Consider the following 20,613-nt stretch of genomic DNA (forward strand, 5'->3'; position numbering starts at 1 on the left):
TTGGGCTTGAACTCTGGGCCTGGGCACTGTCACTCAGCTCTTCAGGTCAAGGTGAGCACTTTAACACTTGAGTCATGGTGCCACTTCTGGCTTTTTCTGCGTATGTGGTACTGAGGAATCGAACCCAGGGCCTCATGCATGCAAGGCAAGCTCTCTACCACTGAGCCACCTTCTCAACCCCTGCTTCTGGCTTGTGTGTGTGTATGTGTGTGTGTGTGTGTGTGTGTGTGTGTGTTGGTCCAGGACTTGACCTCTGGGCCTGGGTGCTGTCTCTCAGCTCTTCAGCTCAAGGCTAGCGCTCTACTACTTAAGCCACAGCACCACTTCCGGTTTTCTGGTGGTTAATTGGAGATAAGAGTCTCATAGACTTTTCTGCTCAGGCTGGCTTTGAACTGCGATCCTTAGATCTCAGCCTTTTGCTTTTTTTATTTTGAGGTGGTTTTTTTTTTTTTTTTTGTCATTTATGGGGCAAGAACTCTAGGCCTGGGCGCTGTCCCTGAGCTCTTCAGCTCAAGGCTAGCGCTCTACCACTTGAGTCACCGTGCTACTTCCAGCCTTTTCTGTTTATGTGATGCTGAGGAATGGAACCCAGGGCCTCATGCATGGGAGGCAAGCACTCTACCGCTGAGCCACCTTCCCAGCCTCAATCTCAGCCTCTTGAGTATCTAGGACTTACAGGTGTGAGCTACTAGCATCTGGCCCCAATCAACTTTTTTTACTCATGGTTGGGCTCTACCACCTGAACCACATCTCTAGTTCTAGCTTTTTGCTGGTTAACTGGAGATGATAAGTGTCTCAGGGATTTGTCCGCCTGGATTGGCTTGGAACTGAGATCCTCAGATTTCAGCTAACTGAGTAGCTAAGATTATAGATGGGAACTATCTATCTTGATTTACATTAATTGGTTATATGGTACTTCCCTATATGTTTAAGCCACACTTGACTTATCAGTTTCCCTCAGATGGGGACAGTTGAATTTTAACATTTTGCTAGTATAGTAGGATTGCATGTTAGTGTCTCCTTGTACACATTTCCAACAGTGCCTCTACAGTTTTAGGACTACTAGCTTGCAAAAATATGGGCACCTTCCATTTTAGGTTGAAAAATTTTGCTTTTGCATAGATGTCCAATAAGGAATAGGAAATTGTGGTGCCAGTGACTATCTCCACAAAGCCATTGATCAGTTGGGGTATTCGCTGGTGCTTTGCAGAGGGGAAAACTGTTGTGTTCACTGCCATGATCTTTATTTGAATAATCTTTGTTTCTAAAAACCATATCAGAATATTGCAATTGGTCTAGTAAATATAAAATTGGTCTAGTAAATATAAAATGCAATCAAACTGCTTCTAGAGTGTTCTTAACACAAATATACAGCTTGTGCTTCAATACTGTCAGCAACAGAGCTCAATCTCCCAAAGTGGATCAGCTCCATTGACATGAAAAAATCCGTGTGTGTGCGCGCGCGTGCGCACGAATGTGTGTGTGTGTGTGTGTGTGTGTGTGTGTGTGTGTGTTGCTAGGATCAAACCCAGGGTTACATATGTACCAGGTAACTCAGGTCTATTAGGTAGAAGATTTTCTCTTCAATTAATCTGGCTGGGAGATGTGCTGGATTCTATACAGTGTTGGGGATTGAACCCAGAGTCTTGCACATTAGCCAAATGCTTAGCCAAATGCTTACCACTGAGCTATATCCCCATCCCTTAACTTTATTTTGAAATTTTTCCCATGTAAAATAGGAGTAATGACACCTAACTTCATAATGTGATTATGATGATCAACCGAGTTAGTTATATGAATGCATTATGTGTACACACACATATATTTGCACATATATGAAAATTAATGAAAGCTGTAGTATCTGATAGAAAATACCATGTTGTGTGTGCTAAGCTCATACCTATAACCTGGCTACTCAGTAATTGGAAATCTGGCGGATTGTGATTGGAGTCCAGCTTGAGCAACAAAAATGTTGAATCATTAGTAACTATAGAGTATTAAGTCTTTCTGCTATCTGCTGCTCACTACTATCAAACGCTCTTTCTAACAACAAATATTTCCTGAGTGTCTGCCTGAAACTGCCAGGAAACATAGAAGCATGTCCACTTTTCTATTAGTATTTCTAAGAACCTCTGTGACCTTATCACCTAGAGCAAGGGTTTAAAATAATGGCAGGGGGCTGAGAAGGTGGCTCAGTGGTAGAGTGCTTGCCTCACACTCATGAGGCCCTGGGTTCAATTCCTCAGCACTACATAAACAGAAAAAGTTGGAAGTGGTGCTGTGCCTCAAGTGGTAGAGTGCTAGCCTTGAGCTGAAGAGCTGAGGGACAGTACCCAGACCCAGAGTTCAGGCCCTATGACCAACAAAAAAGGGGGGGGGGTGGCTGGGAAGGTGACTCAGTGGTAGAGTGCTTGCCTGGCATGCATGAGGCCCTGGGTTTGATTCTTCAGCACCACATAAGCAGAAAAAGCCAGAAGTGGCACTAGGGCTCAAGTGGTAGAGTGCTTGCCTTGAGCTGAACAGTTGAGGGACAGCACCCAGGCCCAGAGTTCAGGCCCAACAACTAACAAAAACAACAAAAATTTAAAAATATAATAAAATAAAAAATAAAATAATGACAGTTCTGTATTAGAATGATCTGGGTTTTAATCTTTTTTTTTTTTTTTTTGGGTCCGGTCGTGGGGCCTGAACTCTGGGCCTGGACGCTGTCCCTCAGCTCTTCAGCTCAAGGCTAGCGCTCTACCACTTGAGCCACAGCACCACTTCCGACTTTTTTCTTATGTGGTGCTGAGGAATCGAACCCAGGGCCTCTGGCATGCAAGGCGAGTGCTCTACCACTGAGCCACCTTCCCAGCCCCATGGGTTTAAATCTTAATTGTACTACCTCCTATGTGGCTGTGGAAGTGTTGCTCATGTTCCATAAATGTGAGCTTTTACTCAGCCTAATTAACCCAATGGTCTAACCAAGCCTGCCTCCTTAAGCTGTAGTACTATGAATAGATGATCTCAAAGCTTTCTTCTAGTCCCAAAGTCTGATTTCTTTATGTTTAGAGGAAGAATTGTGGGGAAAATAATGACCATAATGTTTTTAGAAGGTATAGAAGATTTTGTGAGCTGAATTCACAAGGATAGGTGCTTGAACAAAAATGATGAAATCAGCTTTGGGAGCTCCTGAGGGTAGAGGCTGTTTTGATTTTCATCAGAGGGACAGCCAATGTTTAAAAGGCTGATTCTGGGCAGGCAGATCTGGGTTTGAGCTTCAACTTGCCTCCTTTCAGCTATGCAACTCTTTTCTGCTTCAGGTTCCTCTTCTATAAAACATAGGCATTAATTGTACCTATCCAGGGGATCCTACCCAATACAATGGAAATAAAAGTCAATTAGTATTATCTGATAAATGGCATCCTGTGGGTTTACCTTCTCAGAATCTGATGACAGTCTTCCTTTTCTGACCTGAGACTCCGGGTCTTTGCCTTGAAAAGTCAGGCATGGTGCCTACCTTGTCACTTTCTCACATTGTAGTTTGTCTCCATCAAACCTAGGGCTAGCTGGAATGGCTTCTCTTCCTCAGAGGTGAGACAGCAATGACTCCAGCAGTCTCTCGTTGGACGTTATCTCCTATCAGTCAGCCTGAGGCTTCCTAGACTGTGTGTAGCTGACCCTAGACACTCTGTATAGGACTGAGCCTCTTTCAGGCCCTGGAAACACCATTGAGGAAACTGATGCTCCAGTAAACCTTCCAAGCCGAAAGAGTGGGCTGAAGCCTAGCTCTGGAAGGCCCTGAGCCCTAGACTGAGGGGTACCCTAACTCAGGAGCTCAAAGTCTTGAGACTGTGCTAGGTTTAGGGTACTAATGGGTGAATGTGTGTGGGCGGGCCTCAGAAGTCAGTATTAGGGAGCCTTGTACCCGACGGTAGGGTGGGAGGTGCGTCCAAGTAACTAATGGCAACTGGGAGGGGCAAGCTTGCTCTGCGGGAGCGCCTCGACGGTGAAAGACTACAACTCCCAGAACACCCCGGGGCCTAGCCCGGCTTTCCCGCCTGCCCACTGGCTGCCAGTCGCGCGAACGGAGAAGCGGATTGGCCAAGGGAGAGCGGGGCTCTCCTACTAGCATGTTAGTAGGCGCCGCCGGCAGCGGACGTTGACCGTGAGCGGGGAGGGGGGTGGGGGAGCTGGGGCCCCAGCTCGCCATTCTGGAAACTACTGGACGCTGTCTCCGTAGCGTAGCCGCAGGCTGTGAGGCACCTGGCGGGCGCGGAGATTGCGTAGCGCAGGCGCAGTGCCGGGCTTCTCCCGGGTCCCTAGACAGCTGGAGGAGATAAACAGAGGAGGAGGGAGGGGAGTGCGTGTGTGAGAGCGCGCGAGGGAGTGTGAGTGTGTGTGAGCGCGGGTGTGAGGCGGTGCGCAGGGGCGGGCGGAGGCGCTGTCCGGCCCCGGCCAGGCGCCGGGCAGGGAGCATGGGAAGAGGCTAGAGCTGCCCGGGCCCTCAGCCCCCTTCCCGGGATCCGCGCCCCCCACTCCCGGGAGAGGGGCCGGGCCCCCCCGGACGGACATGGGCTCCTGAAGTTGCGCTGCTGCTGCTGGTCCCGGGAAGAGACCTGACAGGTACGGGTCGCCGCCGCCCCCTGCCCGCCCTCCGCGGGCACCCACCGGCTTCCCTCAACCCCGGCACTCGGGCCGCCCGCTCCGGGCCAGCCCCAGCCCGGCCGGCCTGGGAGCCGGAGCCCGCCCGCCTCGGGGGGGCCCCCCGGGTGTCCCAAGAAGGGGCAGGCCTCGCTGGGCGGAGGGCGCAGGAACCCGGGGGGCTGGAGGTAGGGGGACCGGCGGAGGGCGGGCTGGGGCTGGAGGTGGGGGAGGCTGTGGGAGTCCCGGGGGGGCTCTGCGGAGGGAGGAGTGGAAGTCGTCTGTCCTATCACGGGACTTTTGCGGAGTTTTTGCCTTCTGATCTGGCGTCGGGTCTCACTCAGGGAGAAAGGGGCAGGTGGAAATTACTGGAGGGCTATGACTCGTCGTGTGTGTGTGTATGTGTGTGTGTGTGTATGTACACTTCTGGCAGCCACCAATGCCCATCCTGCCACCAATGGCCTATCCTGCCACCAAACTGAACTTTGGCAAGGTGTTTCCTCCCGGGATTGTAGCCCGGTGCAAAGGGCCTCTGCTTGGGAGTGGGCTCTTCAGTACCCACTTCACGTGGTAAATAGGAAGGGAGGAGATAGACTGCTATGCAGCAGGAAAACTGCAGTGGGTCGTTCCCCTGCCAACCTCATGGTTGGCTTTGCTTGATGGCCTTTTGCTCCCCCTAACAAGTGTGCTACTAAGATTTTTAGAGAAGAGGTTGTAGGAGCTTATAAGTAGAGTATCCAATAGGACTGGGTTCCTTATAGTTCTTCTCTGATTTCCTTTAACATGCTAACTTAGTGGTAAAGCAAGTTGAAACTTTTGTTTTTAAGTTTGAGTTTAGAAGCTGTAGCTTCCCCATTCCTTCCAAGAATGGGTGGAAGATCAAGGTAAAGTGGTAGTTAAGTAAGTGTTCCTTTTTAACAAAGCCTGAAAGTGTTTTGGGAAGAAAACCATTCTGTTGCTCTGCATTGGTGGCTCACACCTGTAATCCTAGGTACTCAGGAGCCTGAGATCTGAGGATCAAGGTTCCAACCTAGCCCTGGCAGACAAATCTGAGAGACTCTTGTCAATAGTTATCAATAGTTAACCAGCAAAAGCCAGAAGTGGAGTTGTGGCTCAAGTGGTAGACTCTGGCTTTGAGTGAACAAGCTAAGCAAGAATGTAAGGCCCTAAATTTAAGCCCTAGTAACACACACACACACACACACACACACACAAGCCCTAATAACACACACACACACACACACACACACACACACAAAACATGTTAGGAAATATCCACCCAGTGCATGGGTTTGCCTAGAGGTCAGCATTAAGCTTTTCTGTACTTCCTCGAGTGGCCAATCTCTGCTTACTATGCTGAACAAAATACTGATAATTATTTCTTCGAGTTCTGACTTACTCTTCCTTGTAATTCTTGTATTTTCAGAGGGATGGAATTGAGTCTTTGTGGTTGAGTATAATGCCTAGATCCTCTAAGAAATCGTAGACTTAAGATTTCTTCATTGTTGATTGTTGTATTACATTGGTAGACTAGAAATAATTCTCTCTGTGGTCAAACTGTTTTAAAGTCTGTCTTTCATTTTCTGACCCTTGGACACATATTCAAGTCTTGTCTGAAATTGAAGAGGCAAAATTTTGGATTATCTCTGCAGAATAATTGAGCAGGAATCTGTATTTCTTTATATGATGGTCACTGAAAGAATATGTGTAGTGATTATGACAATGATGTTAATAACAATTTTCTATTTTTGAGTTTTGGAGTTGTCACACAAGTGGCAAGTTAATTTTTTAAAGGAAGAGTGATTTTTTTGAGTTTGAGTTGCAAAGGGTTCAGTTCATGGTTGCTTGGTTCCGTGCACATTGGCCAGGCACCAGTGGCTCACATCTGTCCTAGCTACTTAGGAGGCTGAGATCTGAGGGTGGAGTTTTTGGGGTTTTTTTTTGGTCGGTTGTAACTCAGGGTCTGGGGGCTGTCCCTGAGCCTCTTTGTGCTCAAGGCTATCACTCTACTACTTGAGCCACAGCTCCACTTTTGGTATTGAGTGGTTAATTGGAGATAAGAGTCTCATGGGGGACTTTTTTGCCCAATCTGGCTTTGAACCACAATCCTCACATCTCAGTCTCCTGAATAGCTGGGATTATAGGTGTGAGTCAACGGTGCCTAGCTGAGGATGGAGATTTGAAGCCATTATGGGAAGGAGAGTTCATGATGAGACTCTTACCTCCAATTAACTACCAAAAAGTTGGAGATGGAGCTGTGGCTCAAAGTGGCTCAGAGTGTTAGAGCACTTAACTTACTTTGAGACGTAGTTCCCAGTTGGTATATATCTTAAAAAGTGACTGACGTTGGGTGCTAGTGGCTCACCCCTGTAATTCTGGCTACTCAGGAGGCTAGGATCTTAGGATCTTGGTTCAAAGCCAGCCCAGGCAGAAAAGTGCGAGACTCTTATCTCCAATTAACCAGTAGAAAACTGGAAGTGGCTTTGTGGCTTAACGTGGTAGAGTGCTAGCCTTGAGCTGAAGAGCTCTGGGACAGCACCAAGACCAGAGTCCATGACCACCACCACCAAAACAAAGAAGTCACTGACATTTATTGAGAGGATCTGGTATGTGTTGTCTTTGGTACTAAGTATCATATATTCTCCACTTATCGAATTTAACCCTAATGGCTATTTTGGGAGATTAAAATTGTTTTTTATATAATATAGATTTAGAAAGGTTAAGAAACTTGTTTTAATTCAAATTCGCATAGCTAATAGGAGGAAAGATTAAAATTTAAGCCCGGGGCTGTCTGCTTTGTGATTATCAAGTTACCTCTGGGATGGTAACACATTAGAAAGAGCTGAAAAGGCCAAAATTTGGGGTATGGGGGAACAGGAGATTCTTGAATTGTCAGGAGGAGAGGGAACTGGACTTTCTCTTTGTGATTAAAGGATACAAAATTCTGAGGCGGTTTGGTAGGAGAAAATTTGACTTTGTAAAAAAAAAAAAAAAAAAAGGCTACCTTGTCATGTTGCCCATTATGGAAATATTCAAGCATAAAGTTTACTACTTTGTTTTGTTCTTTTTTTGGGTCTGGTTGTGGGGCCTGAACTCTGGGCCTGGGCGCTGTCCCTCAGCTCTTCAGCTCAAGGCTAGCGCTCTACCACTTGAGCCACAGCGCCACTTCCGATTTTTTTCTTTTTTGCTTATGTGGTGCTGAGGAATCGAACCCAGGGCCTCATGCGTGCAAGGCAAGCGCTCTACCACTGAGCCACCTTCCCAGCCCAAGTTTACTACTTTGTATCAAGGGTTTTTTGTTTTTGTTTTTGTTTTTGTTTTGTTTTTGTTGGTTGTGGGTCTTGAACTCTAGGTCTGGGTGCTGTCCCTGAGCTCTCCCTAGCTGAAGGCTAGCGCTCTACCACTTGAGCCACAGCGCCACTTCTGGTTTTCTGGTGGTTAAATGGAGATAAGAGTCTCATGGACATTCCTGCCCGCTCTGGCTTTGAACCTTGATTCTCAAATCTCAGCCTCCGGAGTAGCTAGGTTTACAGGAGTGAGTGTATCAAGGTTATGAAAAGGGCTGGGATGTTGACTCAGTGGTAAAGCGCTTGCCTTGGATGCCTGAGGCCCTGGGTGTTCGATTCCTCAGCACCACATAAGCAAAAAGAAAAAAGCCGGAAGTGGGGCTGTGGCTCAAGTGGTAGAGCGCTAGCCTTGAGCTGAAGAGCTGAGGGACAGCGCCCAGGCCCAGAGTTCAGGCCCATGACCGGACCCAAAAAAACAAACAAACAAAAAAAAAAATAAACTGTCCCTCTATGAAAATGTCTATCTCTCTTTTTATTTATTTATTTTTGGTTGGTCGTGGGGCCTGAACTCTGGGCCTGGGCACTGTTCCTCAGCTCTTCAGCTCAAGGCTAGCACTCTACCACTTTGAGCCACAGCACCTCTTCTGGCTTTTTCTGCTTTTGTGGTACTGAGGAATCGAACCTAGGGCCTCATGCATTCAAGGCAAGCACTCTACCACTGATCCACCTTCCCAGCCCATACCTCTTTATTTTTTTATCTAGGAAACTGACATGTTTTGATTTCCTGCTTTATACTGGAGACATTTCTTTTCTATAATCTCTCTCTTAATTCTTTGAAATCTCCTATAAGGTAGAATGATTATTATCCTCAAATGAAGAAAACTAAAGTTCCAGAAAGTTCAAGAATGTGCGAGAAATTACATAAATAGTAATAGTAGAGCTGCAATTTGACCCATGTCTGCTTCCTGTTTGCTGTGTGACCTAGACTAAATAATAAATCATGGGTCCTCTCTGAGCTACAGAGGAATTTTCTCATATGTCAAAAAGAGTTTATGGTGATACTTCTTGCCTTACTATGGATTGATGAGGACTGAATGTCATCAGATGTGCTTTTCACTGGATCTCACTGGTTTTCTTGGAGAGCCAGCATTTTTAGTTAAAGGAACATTTCTTTATTAGGACCAAAATGCTGAGAATTCTGGAACTCATTCTTTGTGCTATTAGTAATAGCTGTAGACTCCTCCAAGGGTTTTGTGGCATTAGTGACTAAGACCTAAAAACCTAAAGCCCGAATAATGGAAAGATGTGCCAGCAGATCAGTATAGGAGGCAGTGTTCTCCTTTATCTTTGTCCAGTGCAAAGGAAGTTTTCAGCCATTGCTATAGGTCCCGATTCAAGTGTGACTACAATTTTAAATTTGATGTCTTATTTTAGGATGATCAAGGTCATAACTGCTATAACTGTGCCAGAGCTGGATGTCAAGAATAATGACCCTTAATCCTCTCTGTAGCCATCTGGAGAGGCATTAACCCCATTTTCTTGAGGTGGGGATGGGAAGCAGAATAAAACCTTCCCCAGGTAGCTATCTCAGGGCAGTGTGTGTTTTTTTTTAAATTTTTTTTGAAAAAAAAATTTTATTGTGAAAATACTGTACAGAGAGGTTACAATTACATGGGCAAGATAATGAGTACATTTCTTATCAAGCATTGTAGCCTCCTCCTTTGTTTCCCCTTCCCATTCCTTTACATCCTCCCCCCCTCCCCCAGGGCGGTGTGTTATATCAGGATGATGGTTAACTTTTTCTTTATATATAACCCCAGGTTCTGTTTTCATGATGAATAAGACTGTTTATCCCCAAACTTCCTAGGGACCTATCTCAGAACAGGAGCCAGACAGTACTGTTCAGGAAGCTTCTTTAGTTGGATCCTGACTATTTGGGTGCTATAGCCTATTTGGTTCCCTCTTATGTCACCCTTGTATGTAGCATAAGTGAGTTAGAAAAGGATTTCCAATTTGATTAGTTTTCATTTATCTTTCTGCTAAGAGAGGAACAGTGAGAGCCATTGAGAAACTTTAGTGTCTTCCCTAACACAAGTACTTTGAACTAGGGCACAGTTTGGAAAGATGTAAGTTATCAGTTAAAGCCAAAATTATGGATTCTCTTAACTAGTAAAAGGACAGCATTATCAAAATGTGCTCCTTTTTCTCTTTGGTACCCTTCCACACTACCTTACAGTGATTGTGGGCCTAGAAGGCAGGTAAAACAAATTATTAAAAAAGAAAGTTCTAAAAACATCCAAGAAAAAATTTAACAACGTCAAATTGTGCAATAAAGCCTCTTCAAGCAGAGAAGGCATCAAGGTAAGTTCTCACCAAAAACCTTTCACTAAGTGAAACATTCCTTGGGATGGACTTAGAGAGAGATGCTCAGTTAGTTCCATATGGGATCCTGAAGATGGCAAAGAATATTTCCAAAGATGCTTTGCTGATAGGCCTATATTATAGGCCATACTGTTTCCCAAAATCTATCACTGTGCTTATTAGTTCATGACCCTAAAATGTTTTTGTTTGTTTATTGTTTCCTTCTGAGATAGTCTTGCTGTGTATCCCAGGCTGGCCTGCAACTTGATGTATATTTCAAGGTGGCCTCCAGCTCTCAGTGATCCTGACTCACTCAGCTTTCTGAGTGCTGGGATTATAGGCTATCATGTTCATCTTAAAGTGAAATTATGTTTGAAATCAAGAAGAGTCAAGGAAGCTTTTTTTTGTCCCTCCTACCTTGATGTTTTGGTGCTGGAGATGGCACCCAGGGACTCACATATGCTAAACAGAAACTCTGCTACTGTGCTGCACTTCCAGACACAAAATCCAAGGAATACCTAAATCTAAGAAATGGCAAGATACAAAATTAGGCATGACTACTTGGACATTGTCTGATTTAAGATAGTAATATTATTTTTTGGTAGCCAATAAAAATAATAGTAGGGTCTGTCTCGTGGGATTGTCATGAGTAGTCTGCGACATAACATTCATGAAATGTGTAAAATGTTCAGTAAATATTTACTAGGTTCATTGTCAGGTATTTTACATGTGTGTTCTTCCATTTCTGATCACTCTGTAAAGGCAAGGATTATCAATTTAGGAAACTGAGGTTTAGAAATGTTAAGTCCCACAGAAAATAGGTGCCACAGGGGCTGGGAATGTGGCTTAGTGGTATAGTGCTTGCCTACTATGCATGAAGCCCTGGGTTCCATTTCTCAGTACCATATAAACAGAAAAGGCTGGAAGTGGTGCTGCGGCTCAAGTGGTAGAGTGCTAGCCTTGAGCAAAAAAAGAAGCTCAGGGACAGTGCCCAAACCCTGAGTTCAAGCAGTAGGACTGTCAAAAGAAAAGGAAGCTGGGCGCTGGTGGCTCACGCCTGTAATCCTAGCTACTCAGGAGGCTGAGATCTGAGGATCGCGGTTCAAAGCCAGCCCGGGCAAGAAAGACCGTGAGACTCCTATCTCCAATAAACCACCAGAAAACCGGAAGTGGCGCTGTAGCTCAAGTGGTAGAGCGCTCGCCGTGAGCTGAAGAGCTGAGGGACAGCGCCCAGGCCCAGAGTTCAAGCCCCACGGCCGACAAAAAAAAAAAAAAAAAAGAAAAGGAAAGAGGTGCCCAAGCTGGAATTTGAATGTTAAGAATCTATATCTCAGCTCTTAGTCTTATTTTGCTACTTCCAATGACCTTTATGCATTGAAAATGCTGCTGGCTCCTCACTTGGTTGCACTTTTCTTATGTTCTTTAAGGTTGTTTCTGTTTTTGTTTGTTTGTGTCAGTCGTGGGGCTGGGTGCTGTCCCTGTGCTCTTCAGCTCAAGCTGACGCTCTACCACTTGAGCGAGAGTGGTTTTCTAGTGGTTAATTGGAGATGATAGTCTCATGGACTTTCCTGCCTGGACTGGCTTTGAACCCTGATCCTCAGATCTCAGCCTCCTTCATATCTAGGATTGCAGGTGTAAGCTACTAGTGCCCGGCTATAACGTTGTTTCTATAGTAGGAGGAAAGCCAGTTCAGAAAGAGTAAAAGGAATCTTGTGTACATCTTTTGCATAATTCAGAGCGTTGAAAAGGGGGTCCGTCGTCATCTGGGCTAAGGGTATGGTACCTCACTGTATGAGAGGCCAGCTTTTCTAGAGGAAAAAGAATACAGATATTGAGGTCCCATCTTTGGTGTGCTGCAGAATAACAGTGTCTCTAGCGTCACGGGAGTGTCATTGGAAGGGGTTTTGTAAGCTCATCTCTGGGTTCACCTCTCATTTTACAGATGGAGAAAGAGACTTAACAGTGAAATGCCATCTCAGCGTCACACAGCCAGTTAAAGGCAGAGGCTGGCCCAGAGCACAAAACCCCAGATCCCAGTGCTTCTGCCTCAGTTCTATGTTGTGTTGTACTTCTGTTCTCTCTTATTAAGTGGAAGTAATAGCTTTATGGCTTCCTCACAGGATTGTTGTGAAGCAAATTAAAAACATGAACAAAAGCACTTTAGGTATGCAAGGTAGTCATACTGTTATTTACTCAGCAATAGTTAATTCGTCCCTCCTAGATGCATATCATCCCGGGAGACTTAGGAGGATTAATAGATGAATCAAAGAGCTGGCCCCCACAATGCTGCTAATGCTGCTGATACTAATTTTTTATTTTATGGTACTGGAGTTTGAACTCAGGACCTATCAATGAGCCATACTCCAGCCCTTTTCTGGGCTGGATATTTATTATGTGGTTTGAATTTAGAACCTCATGCTGAGCTTCTGAAATGCTGGAATAACAGGCATGTACCATCATCAAGCTTCATTACCTTTTTTTTTGGCCGGTCCTGGGGTTTGAACTGTCCCTGAGTTGTTTCTTCTTCTTCTTCCCCCTCCTCTCTCCTCCCTCCTTCTCCTCCTCCTCCTCCCCCTCCTCCCCCTTCTTCTTCTTTTTTGTCAATTGTGGGTCCTGAAATCTGGACCTGAGCACTGTCTCTCAGCTCTTCAGCTCAAGGCTAGTACCCTACCACTTGAGTCACAGCGCCACTTCTGGCTTTTTCTGCTTATATGGTGCAGAATCGAACCCAGGGCCTTATGCATGAGAGGCAAGCACTCTATCACTGTACCAACTTCCCAGCCCCGGCCCTGAATTTCTTTTTGCTCAAGGCTAGCACTCTACCACTTGAGCCACAGCACCACTTCCGGGTTTTTCTGCTTATGTGGTGCTGAGGAATCGAACTCAGGGCCTCATGCATGCAAGGCAAGCACTCTACCACTGAGCCACCTTCCCAGCCCCATGGGATTCTTATGTTCAGCTAACCACAAAAAAATTTGGAGGTGGAGCTGTGGCTCAAGTGGTAGAGCGCCAGCCTTGAGCAAAAAGAGCCAAGTGAGGAAGCCCTAATACTGGCACAAAGAGAAAAAATGTAATGCACCCTCTGACCAGCAGACTGCAGCCCAGGCCAGCAGAGAACTAGTGAATGTGCTGGTGATATTGAGTAGAAAATCGAGATTCAGAGAGGGGCTGGTTCTTGCCTGGGGTCACCCAGCCATCACTATCCAGGCCTCCTGACTCTTTCCCAGCACCATCTCCATTGAGTTGAGGTTCTGGGGATGACAGCTGGCACTTGTGTGCCCACAGTAAACCCCATTTCTCGGTCTCCTGTAGCAACTCCATGGGAAGAACCTGGTGTTTAGTGATGGCTACGTGGTAAAGGAGACGATCGGTGTAGGCTCCTACTCTGTGTGCAAGCGCTGTCTAGTGGATTTCTGCCTAGACTGACTTTGAACCACAATTCTCCAGGTCTCTTATCTTCTTCAGTAACTAGGATTGCAGGTATGAGGCACTGGCATGAAGCTTATTTGTTTTCTTACTTGCTTTTGGTACCAGACCAAACAAATATGTGGTCTAGACTCACAAACTTTTTTTCCTGGGTTGGCCTTGAACCACATACTCCTCCTTGAAGTCCTCCAGTGCCTGGCTATTAGGTACTTTCAGATATGTCTCATCATTGAATCCTAACAACAATCCATTGAAATATGCCATTTTATAAATGTGGAAATCAAAACTTGCCTAGTTGGCACATTGAAGGGACTGGAATTCAAACCTAGGTACCCAAGTATTTCAATTCTTTTCTCTTTGAGCTACATTATTCAGAAAAGGACTATGACATCTGAAATGGATGATTCCTCATGTTTGAATATTGCTGTTTGGTCCCTGGTAACATATGGGTAGTCTTTGTTTTAAGGTTTGTCAACCTCAGGCTATTCCTGGTATGCTTTGTATGATGAATAGACGAATTCCTTCACATTGAGCTTTTAATTAAATATAATTTTCTTACTAGTATCCTTTATAATAGTAGAGAAAAACTCAGATAACAGTCTCTCAGTAGCCTAAGCTAAACTTTTATGGACAGCATGGGGTTAAGTGGTAGCCTGCAAGGCATTTTAGAGCTCTAAGAATAGAATACCTTCGGAGAGGTATAACATCTGCAGCTCATATTTTTGTTTTAACATTATGTCATATGTCTTCCTCTGTGCCTTAGGTATTTTTATATGTTTCATATTCCCATCTCCCAGAAACAGCTTTCTTTTTTTTACTGAGTATGTGTTAGGGCTGACCTGCAGTATCCTAGATAACAAATCTTGATCTTAAACCTGTGTCGTCTAGCTGTGGAAAGTTTCTGTTAAACTTTCGTGTGTTTTAAACAAATTTGCCCTCTGTCATTAGAGCTGTAAGTATGAAAAATCAGGATATGTTAAGTTCACTATGGTCACACTGAAATGAAGAACATGTGGAAAGTTTAGTTAAGTCTGCTACAGTCCCCATTTTCCATTCGTGATTTCTCAGTTATCTTGTTCAGCTTCACTTTGTTTAGTTACTTTGTGGTCATTCTTGTGCTTTCTTCTAAGATGTATGAATAAATTAGTATAAACAAAATTTATTTTATTATTACAGGTGTGAGCCCCCAGTGTTTGGCCCATTTGACTTTTGACATGTGTTTTCCTACTTTGTCTGGTTTCTTTTTTCCCCTCTCTTGTTCCTTTTAGTATTTCCAATCCACACATCCATCTTAGCTAAAGCCTCTTGTCTTTGATTCTGAAGGCTCTGGTGTAGGCACTCTTTCATCTCAGTATTCTTTAATCTGGCATAGTGCTTAGTATTTGATATTCAGTTAATAATGTAAGAATATTGGCAATTCAATTGCTTTTTGGTGGATTCTCATAGTGATCCTTACTTGGGAAATTATATACTGTAGTAGTTAAGAGAATAGGCTTCAAAATCATACAGCCTTGTATTTGAATTTCTTTTCCAACTCCTTGTAGTAACATGTACTTATAAGCTGTGTGTGTGTGTGAGAGAGGGAGAGAGAGAGAGAGAGAGATGTGTATGTGTGTGTGTGTTTGTGCTCGTGCACATTCACGCACCCACAGGTATTGTGGCTTGATCTCAAGGCCTGGGTGTTATCCTTGAGCTTTTTTGCTCAGGACTGGCACAGTAATGTTTGAGCCACACCTCTGCTTCCAACTTTTTTTTTTTTTTTTTGGTGTCTAATTGGACTTTCCTGCCCAGGCTGGCTTTGAATGATAGTCCTCAGATCTTAGCCTTCTGAGTAGCTAGGATTACGGTGTGAGCCACCAGCATGTAGTTTTACCAGCCTTTTGAACTTCTCTTCCTTTATTGCCTTAGCACTCTTTCCTCAAAAGCATCTTCCCTTAGTTCTTTTGCTTTTTTTTTTTTTTTTTTTTTTTTAGTAGTGGTGGTGGTGGTTTGAATACTGTTCTTTGAGTTTCCAGGGCAGGTACTCTGTTACTTGTACCATGCCCCCAACTCTTTTTTGCTTTATTTATTTTTCTAATTGGGTCTTGTGCTTATGCCTGGGCAGATCTGGAACATAACCTTCCTATTTATGTTTCCCACGTAGCAGTGATGAGCAGCATGTACCACTGCTTCCAGCCTTTTATTGACTGAAGAAGATCTTATGGACTTTTTGCCTGGGCACACTGCAGTCTCCACTTTCCAAGTAGTTAAGATTACAAGTATGAGCCTCTGTACTTGATTTCTTCTTGTCATTTGTATTTTAGCTTTAATATGTTTTCTCATAAAGCCCTTCAAGGGCTGGGAAGGTGGCTCAGTGGTAAAGTGCTTGCCTTGAATGCATGAGGCCCTAGATTCGATTCCTCAGCACCACATAAGCAGAAAAAGCCAGAAGTGGCGCTGTGGCTCAAGTGGTAGCGCACTAGCCTTGAGCTGAAGAGCTGAGGGACAGCACCCAGGCCCAGAGTTCAAGCCCCACGACCAACAAAAATAAATAAACAAGTCCTTCTATATTAGGTAGGATTTATTGTAAGCAATAGAAACCAACCCTAGCTGATTATTGAAAGGAGTATTAAGGAAATTCACAAAACATCAGGGTAAGCCACAGAACCAAGCTCGAAGAATGGGCTAGAACCAGAGAATCTGGGTACTCAGAATAAGTCACTGAGGACACTGACTGCCACTTCTCACAGAGCTCACAGCTCTGCCCCTAGCTGTACTGGACTTGGACTGCTACTGTAACCATCCCTTGGCTACACACGAGCAGGGACTCTCTGTGGCCCTCAGTGCTGTGATACTAGCTTTCACTTCACAGTTCATGGATAATATACCTGGTTAGTGTAGCCTGGGCCCTATATGCATATGATAGTTCCAAGGAAGCCTTAGAGATGAGGGAATCTGTCATGCTACTCCTCACTTCCCACTGGATTCACCAGATGAGGAGTTCTCAAAATATAAAAAAGGGGTTCTAAGCAGGCAGAAAACTCAAAAAACGTATGTTTTCCTTGACCTCACCTTTAAGAGGAACCCTTTAGTCACATCAAATAAAAGCCTGCTTTATGGTCATCATAGCATTTTCTATCCATTGGATGTTTTCTTTTTTTTTTTTTTTTTTGGGTCCGGTCGTGGGGCCTGAACTCTGGGTCTGGGCGCTGTCCCTGAGCTCTTCAGCTCAAGGCTAGCGTTCTACCACTTGAGCCACAGCGCCACTTCCAGCTTTTTTCTTTTTGCTTATGTGTTGCTGAGGAATCGAACCCAGGGCCTTATGCATGCAAGGCAAGCACTCTACCACTGAGCCACCTTCCCAGCCCTGGATGTTTTCTTATATTATTGTTTATTGTCTTTCTCCTCTTGCTAGAATGTCAGTATCATGAGAACAAGGACTTTGCCTATTTTGTTCAATGCTGTATACTCTGGCCTGAAATAGCACCTATGTTTATTTGTTGAATGAATGAATATAAAGCACTTACTACAATTCCTCCCACATAGTAAATGCATAATTCTTGGCAACTTAATCATTTCCTTGTTTTGGAGATGAGGTACTGTGAACCCTCCATGAATCAACCTTCTGAGTAGCTAGAATTACAAGTGTAAGCCATCAGTACCCAGCTGGCAACTTCATTATTGTGAGTGTGTGCACGTGTGCGAGTGTGCACGCGCGCGCGCGTGCACACACACACACACACACAGAGGTCCTATGACTTGCACTCAGCACAGCATGACTTTGTGCTTTTTGGTGGTTAATTGGAGATAAGAGTTTTATGGATTTTTCCTGCCCAGTCTGGCTTGATACCTTGATCCTCCAGTTCTCAGCCTCCAGCATAGCTAGGATTACAGGTGTTAGCCACCAGCACCCAGCTACTTCACTAATTTTTTCTTAACAGATAAAAATATTTCTTTACCTTTTCTGGGGGCAGTCGGTTGTGGGCCTTGAATTCGTGGAGCACTGTGCACTGGGCCTGCACACTGTCCCTGAGCTCTTCAGCTCAAGGTGAGCCCTCTACGGTGTGAGCCACAGTGCCACTTCTGGTTTTCTGGTGGTAAATTGGAGATAAGAGTCCCATGGACTTTCCTGCCTGGGCTGTCTTTGAACCATGATCCTCATATCTCAGCCTCCTGAGTAGCTAGGATTACAGGCGTGAGCCACCAACGCCCAGCCAAAAATATTTTTTGAAACACTCTTTTTGGGGAGTGCTGATGATCCCAGGTACACACACATACTAAGGTAAGTACTCTACTTCCAGACCAAAACTTTTGACTTACATTATTCCGTTTGACCTTTCAATGGCACTCCTCCAAATAAAATAGTTTTGGGGTTAAGGAATTGCAAGGAAATGCCCATCTCGCAGGCCTAATCTCTGCCCTCCATGGCAACGCCTGCACAGTAGGTGAGGCACCTCTCGCTTCCGGCCTCCAATATAAAAGGGGCCTCCAAAGAGCCAGATGGTGCCATTTTCCCCCTTTCCTCTTGAGAACTTGGCCTTGTCGTTCTGCTGGCAATAAATCTTTCCTTCTACTTCTGTCTGTGTGGTCTTTTGGGTGACTTTCTTTGGGTTACTTCCTACCCAGGTTTACATTTTCTTCAGGAATGAGCCTTATTTGGTGAATGCTTTCAATATTTTGTTCCTGAACCTGTAAGAAGTCACACAACTAGTCTTTATACCAGAGATATACTCTTAGCTCCTAGGCCATTTTCATTACAACCTGCATCTCCTGTTTTTGGTGATTGTGAGAAAATTTTGTCTTCATTTTGACTATTACATCACAAACCAAAGCTACAGATACACTTGCAGCCAGTGTTTAGCTTACATTAATTTGTTCAAGTTTACACATTTAAGTGGCTGGGTCAAAGACCCCTGAGAAAGCCATCATGACACTTTAGCTGTCCTCCACTGATATTCTGGATGTGCCCTGTGTTTGCAGGATTTTGATCCTAAATACTGCCAAAGACTTCCCACCAATGTTCACCAAGATACAATGCTGAAAGGCTTCTGTATTGGAGCATTAGCCCCAAAGGACTTGGGCTGAATAAGAATATCTAATGAGGCAGCAAGCTTGTTTATTGTCTTACTATGTGTTCCGCATTAAAGGGAAAAGAATCTGCAAAAGCATATAGTTTAAATACAGGATTTCCTTTATTCCCTCCCTTTCTTTTGTGCCTGTACTGGGGTTTGAACTCAGGGCCTAGACTCTATCCCTTAGCTGTTTTTGCTCAAACTAGGTAGTGTGTGTAGGTATGTGTAGGTGTGTATATGTGTGCATCAGTACTGGGGCTTAAACTCAGGGCCTTGGTTGCCTTTTTTTTTTTTTTTAGTCATAAGACTTGAACTCGTCCTTGGTACTTTCCCTGAGCTTTTTATTTTCTCCCAAGGCTGTATTCTTTTTAAATTTTTATTTTATTTTATTTTTTGGGGGGTCCAGTCGTGGGCCTGGGCGCTGTCCCTCAACTCTTCAGCTCAAGGCTAGCATTCTACCACTTGAGCCACAGCGCCACTTCCGGCTTTTTTTTTCCTGCTTATATGGTGCTGAGGAATTGAACCCAGGGCCTAATGCATGCAAGGCAAGTGTTCTACTACTGAGCCACCTTCCCAGCCCCCAGCTCAAGCATTTAAATTTAAAAAAAAAAAAATTTTTTTTTGGGTCCGGTCGTGGGGCCTGAACTCTGGGCCTGGGTGCTGTCCCTCAGCTCTTCAGCTCAAGGCTAGCGCTCTACCGCTTGAGCCACAGCGCCACTTCCGGCTTTTTTCTTTTTGCTTATGTGGTGCTGAGGAATCAAACCCAGGGCCTCAGGCATGCAAGGCAAGTGCTCTACCACTGAGCCACCTTCCCAGCAGCTCAAGCATTTAATATCCACATTATTTTTGACAGTTGGGGGGCCTGAACTCTGGGCCTGGGTGCTGTCCTTCAGCTCTTCAGCTCAAGGCTAGCACTCTACCACTTGAGCCACAACGCCACTTCTAGCTTTTTTTTTCCTGCTTATGTGGTGCTGAGGAATCGAACCCAGGGCCTCATGCATGCAAGGCAAGCGCTCTACTACTGAGTCACCTTCCCAGCCCTCTTTTTATTTTCTTTTTTTGTTTGTCGGTCAGGGGCTTGAACTCTGGGCCTGGGCGCTGTCCCTCAGCTCTTCAGCTCAAGGCTAGCGCTCTACCACTTGAGCCACATCGCCACTTCCGGCTTTTTTCTTTTTGCTTATGTGGTGCTGAGGAATCAAACCCAGGGCCTCAGGCATGCAAGGCAAGTGCTCTACCCCTGAGCCACCTTCCCAGCCCCTGCTATATTCTTAAGAATGAGATTATTTCTCTTTTTTTGCACTTTTAAAATTTTATTTATTTATTTATTTATTTTTTTTTTTTTTTTGTCGGTCGTGGGGCTTGAACTCTGGGCCTGGGCACTGTCCCTCAGCTCTTCAGCTCAAGGCGAGCGCTCTACCACTTGAGCTACAGCGCCACTTCCGGTTTTCTGGTGGTTTATTGGAGACAGGAGTCTCACGGTCTCTCCTGCCCGGGCTGGCTTTGAACCGCGATTCTCAGATCTCAGCCTCCTGAGTAGCTAGAATTACAGGCGTGAGCCACCAGCGCCCGGCACACTTTTAAAATTTTAAATAGTCGTACAAAGAGGTGAGTATAATACATCTTGATGAATGTTACCGGTACTATCAATCTTTCTCTTCATCTGTCTCAACCTTCTTGTTCTTTCTAACTGCAGTCATAACACATAAATAGTTTCAAGAAGTGATCAGTCCAAAGACTGACCTATCAGGATGTTGAAGGGGAATTTATCAGTTAGATCTGGGCCATAGTCACTACTATGTTTTCTTGTCACTTTTTAAAAACACTGGTTCATTATAAATGGCATTCCAAAGGATTTAGATAACAGA

At 44.8% G+C, this 20,613-nt stretch overlaps 1 protein-coding gene across 1 annotated transcript in view; it reads left to right on the forward strand.

Moving 5' to 3' along the window:
- The first annotated feature begins 4,341 nt into the window (after positions 1-4,341).
- Positions 4,342-20,613, forward strand: part of Wdtc1 (WD and tetratricopeptide repeats 1) — a 52,010-nt gene continuing 35,738 nt past the window's right edge. The window contains exon 1 of the mRNA XM_042688601.1: positions 4,342-4,605. The gene's annotated coding sequence lies outside the window, so the exon portion shown is untranslated. The remainder of the gene's footprint in view (positions 4,606-20,613) is intronic.

Source organism: Dipodomys spectabilis, unplaced genomic scaffold (genome assembly GCF_019054845.1).
Source record: "Dipodomys spectabilis isolate Male_0828 unplaced genomic scaffold, ASM1905484v1 ptg000118l, whole genome shotgun sequence".
Lineage (NCBI taxonomy): Eukaryota > Metazoa > Chordata > Mammalia > Rodentia > Heteromyidae > Dipodomys > Dipodomys spectabilis.